We start from the raw sequence: 5000 nt of genomic DNA on the forward strand, positions 1-5000 counted from the left end.
GTATGTGAGTGAGTTAGTGAGCATGTCTGTGTGTCTGTGTGCATGTGTGAGTGTATGTCCGTGAGTGTGTGTGTGTGAGTGAGTGAGTGTGTGCATGAGTGTGGGTGTATGTGCATAAGTGTGTGTGTGTGCGTGTGTGAGAGAGAGAGTTAGTGAGCGTGTCTGTGTGTAAAATTTAAACTAACAAACTCATCTGTCGATCTACTTCAAACTAATTTAAACTTTAAACTACTTTAAACTTCAAACTACTTTAAACTTCAAAAACTACTTTACACTTCTTTAAACTTCAAACTAATTTAAACTTTAAACTACTTTAAACTTCAAACTTCTTCAAACTTTCTGGTCCAGCTTTCTCAAGCCAACTTAAAGTTTGTCTCGACGAACTTTTTAATCTAGTTAAGTTGGCTTGGAGAGCCAATTTACTGAAATCCTATTTAAACTTATTATTATTATTATTATTAAGTTGGCTTGAGAGAGCCAACATATTGAAATCCTATTTAAACTTATTATTATTATTATTATTATTCCGAGACTAAAATTTCTATATGAAACTCCTCCTAGAGCTTTAACTCTACATACTCCAAACTCGGCTCAGACACTCAAACTGATCTGACTCGCGTTGCTATATCTTTTCAGACTGATCGGACTTACGGTTTTCCTAAAAATGACGATCAAAACTCGGAAAAACTCCCATTGACTTACATTGGGGAGTTCTAAAAACATTTGAATCCAAACTGCCGTTTTCACACACACAGACTCCAAAGGGCCTGACAGCCCTGCGTCTCTCCCTCTCTCTCTCCCTCAGAGGATTTATATTATCAAGCAACCAATAAGTAATGGCCTAAAATCTCCATAGCCACACCATAGCAACCAGTTTCAGCACCCTAGCAACCACTAAGAGCTCCCTAGCAACCACCCTAAACCAAAAAATTTTTTTTTTTACATTTTTTTGTATTTTTTAACGCAATATTACACTCGTGGCCTTGCGATATTGCTCCATGCTTGTGCCTATTCGGCCATAGGCACGAGGCCGCAGGCCGAGTGCCGTACTGAAGGCACTCGTTATTAAAGATTTTAAGAACTCTATAAAAACTCCATAGTAACCATCTTTGACAACTACCAACCACCTAGTAACACCATAGCAACTACCAAAAATACCTTAGCAACCATCTTGAACACCCTAGCAACATCTAGAAATGCTCTAGTAACCACCAAATATACCCTAGCAACCACCCAGAACACCCTAGCAACTGCCTAGCAACCCCCCAGAACACCTAGCAACTGCCTAGCAACCACCCAGAACACCTAGCAAACAGCCAGAACACCCTAGCAACTGCCTAGCAACCACCCAGAACACCTAGCAACTGCCTAGCAACAACCCAGAACACCCTAGCAACCTCCTAGCAACACCATAGCAACCACCCAGAACACCCTAGCAACCGCCTAGCAACCACCCAGAATACCTTAGCAACCGCCTAGCAACACCATAGCAACCACCCAGAACACCCTAGCAACCGCCTAGCAACCACCCAAAATACCCTAGCAACCGCCTAGCAACACCATAGCAACCACCCAGAACACCCTAGCAACCGCCTAGCAACCACCCAGAATACCTTAGCAACCGCCTAGCAACACCATAGCAACCACTCAGAACACCCTAGCAACTGCCTAACAACCACCCAGAACACCCTAGCAACCACCAGAAATATCCTAGCAACCGCCTAGCAACCACCCAGAACACCCTACAACCGCCTAGCAACCACCCAAAATACCCTAGCAACCGCCTAGCAACCACCCAAAAGACCCTAGCAACCACCGAAAATATCTTAGAAACCGCCTAGCAACTACCCAAAAGACCCTAGCAACCACCCAAAATGCCCTAGCAACCGCCTAGCAACCACCCAGAATACCCTATCAACCACCTAAAATACCCTAGCAACCACCTAAAATACCCTAGCAACCGCCTATCAACCACCCAAAAGACCCTAGCAACCACCCAAAATATCCTAGCAACCGCCTAGCAACCACCCAGAACACCCTAGCAACCGCCTAGCAACCACCCAGAACACCCTAGCAACCACCCAAAATACCCTAGCAACCGCCTAGCAACCACCCAAAAGACCCTAGCAACCACCGAAAATATCTTAGAAACCGCCTAGCAACTACCCAAAAGACCCTAGCAACCACCCAAAATACCCTAGCAACCGCCTAGCAACCACCCAGAATACCCTAGCAACCACCTAAAATACCCTAGCAACCACCTAAAATACCCTAGCAACCGCCTATAAACCACCCAAAAGACCCTAGCAACCACCCAAAATATCCTAGCAACCGCCTAGCAACCACCCAGAACACCCTAGTAACCACCCAGAACACCCTAGCAACCGCCTAGCAACCACCCAGAACACCCTAGCAACCACCCAAAACACCCTAGCAACCACCCAAAAGACCCTAGCAACCACCAGAAATATCCTAGCAACCGCCTAGCAACCACTCAGAATACCCTAGCAACCGCCTAGCAAAAAACTTTCTGGTCCAAACTTTCTCAAGCCAACTTAAAGTTTGTCTCGACGAACTTTCGCATCTAGTTATTATTATTCTTCTGAGACTAAAAATTTCTATATCAAACTCCTCCTAGAGCTTTCACTCTACATACTCCAAACTCGGCTCAGACACTCAAACTGTTCTGACCAAGTGTGCTATATCTTTTCAGACTGATCGGACTTACGGTTTTCCTAAAAATGACGATCAAAACTCGAAAAAACTCATTCAAAAACTCCCATTGACTTACATTGGGGAGTTCTAAAAAATTCAAACCGACGAAAATTCAAATCAAAATACCTTGAAGACTAAACCAAACTGCCGTTCTATATACTATATGAGCTAATCTAATCTAATGAGAAACTAATCTTTCTCTTTTTTTCTTTCTTTCTTTCTTTCTTTCTTTCTTTCTTTCTTACTAATCTTTTTCTTTCTTTCTTTCTTTCTTTCTTTCTTTCTTTCTAACTAATCTTTCTTTCTTTCTGTCTTTCTTTCTTTCTAACTAATCTTTTTCTTTCTTTCTTTCTTTTTCTTTCTTTCTTTCTTTCTTTCTAACTAATCTTTTTCTTTCTTTCTTTCTTTCTTTCTTTCTAACTAATCTTTCTTTCTTTCTTTCTTTCTAACTAATCTTTCTTTCTTTCTGTCTTTCTTTCTTTCTTTCTAACTAATCTTTCTTTCTTTCTGTCTTTCTTTCTTTCTAACTAATCTTTTTCTTTCTTTCTTTCTTTCTTTCTTTCTTTCTTTCTAACTAATCTTTTTCTTTCTTTCTTTCTTTCTTTCTTTCTAACTAATCTTTCTTTCTTTCTTTCTTTCTAACTAATCTTTCTTTCTTTCTGTCTTTCTTTCTTTCTTTCTAACTAATCTTTCTTTCTTTCTGTCTTTCTTTCTTTCTAACTAATCTTTTTCTTTCTTTCTTTCTTTCTTTCTTTCTTTCTTTCTTTCTAACTAATCTTTCTTTCTTTCTGTCTTTCTTTCTTTCTAACTAATCTTTTTCTTTCTTTCTTTCTTTTTCTTTCTTTCTTTCTTTCTTTCTAACTAATCTTTTTCTTTCTTTCTTTCTTTCTTTCTTTCTAACTAATCTTTCTTTCTTTCTTTCTTTCTAACTAATCTTTCTTTCTTTCTGTCTTTCTTTCTTTCTTTCTAACTAATCTTTCTTTCTTTCTGTCTTTCTTTCTTTCTAACTAATCTTTTTCTTTCTTTCTTTCTTTCTTTCTTTCTTTCTAACTAATCTTTTTCTTTCTTTCTTTCTTTCTTTCTTTCTAACTAATCTTTCTTTCTTTCTTTCTTTCTAACTAATCTTTCTTTCTTTCTGTCTTTCTTTCTTTCTTTCTAACTAATCTTTCTTTCTTTCTGTCTTTCTTTCTTTCTAACTAATCTTTTTCTTTCTTTCTTTCTTTCTTTCTTTCTTTCTTTCTTTCTTTCTAACTAAACTTTCTTTCTTTCTATCTAACTAATCCATCTTTCTTTCTAACTAATCTTTCTTTCTTTCTTTCTTTCTTTCTAACTAATCTTTCTTTCTTTCTGTCTTTCTTTCTTTCTAACTAATCTTTTTCTTTCTTTCTTTCTTTCTTTCTTTCTTTCTTTCTTTCTAACTAATCTTTTTCTTTCTTTCTTTCTTTCTTTCTTTCTTTCTAACTAATCTTTCTTTCTTTCTTTCTTTCTTTCTTTCTTTCTAACTAATCTTTCTTTCTTTCTGTCTTTCTTTCTTTCTTTCTTTCTAACTAATCTTTCTTTCTGTCTTTCTTTCTTTCTAACTAATCTTTTTCTTTCTTTCTTTCTTTCTTTCTTTCTTTCTTTCTAACTAATCTTTCTTTCTTTCTTTCTTTCTTTCTTTCTTTCTAACTAATCTTTCTTTCTTTCTGTCTTTCTTTCTTTCTTTCTTTCTAACTAATCTTTCTTTCTGTCTTTCTTTCTTTCTAACTAATCTTTTTCTTTCTTTCTTTCTTTCTTTCTTTCTTTCTAACTAATCTTTCTTTCTTTCTTTCTTTCTTTCTTTCTTTCTTTCTAACTAATCTTTCTTTCTTTCTGTCTTTCTTTCTTTCTTTCTTTCTAACTAATCTTTCTTTCTGTCTTTCTTTCTTTCTAACTAATCTTTTTCTTTCTTTCTTTCTTTCTTTCTTTCTAACTAATCTTTTTCTTTCTTTCTTTCTTTCTTTCTTTCTTTCTAACTAAACTTTCTTTCTTTCTATCTAACTAATCCATCTTTCTTTCTAACTAATCTTTCTTTCTTTCTTTCTAGCAACTTTCTTCTTTTAAAGAAGTTCTTTTAAACTACTTCAAACTTTGAACTACTTTAAGCTTTAAACAACTTTAAACTTCAAACTATTTTAAACTAATTTAAACTTCAAATTATTTTAAACTAATTTAAACTTCAAGCTAAGTTAAACTTTAAACTAACATACATAACTTATAACATAACTCTCACCCATTTAATTTAAACTAATGAATTCATAGACTTA

At 35.9% G+C, this 5000-nt stretch overlaps 1 protein-coding gene across 1 annotated transcript in view; it reads left to right on the plus strand.

Moving 5' to 3' along the window:
* The window catches only part of pcxb (pyruvate carboxylase b), a 426983-nt gene that overhangs the window by 415256 nt on the left and 6727 nt on the right, over positions 1-5000 (plus strand). The gene's annotated exons all lie outside the window — the stretch shown is intronic.

The sequence above is a fragment of the Abramis brama genome (assembly GCF_963993115.1).
Source record: "Abramis brama genome assembly, chromosome: 3".
Lineage (NCBI taxonomy): Eukaryota > Metazoa > Chordata > Actinopteri > Cypriniformes > Leuciscidae > Abramis > Abramis brama.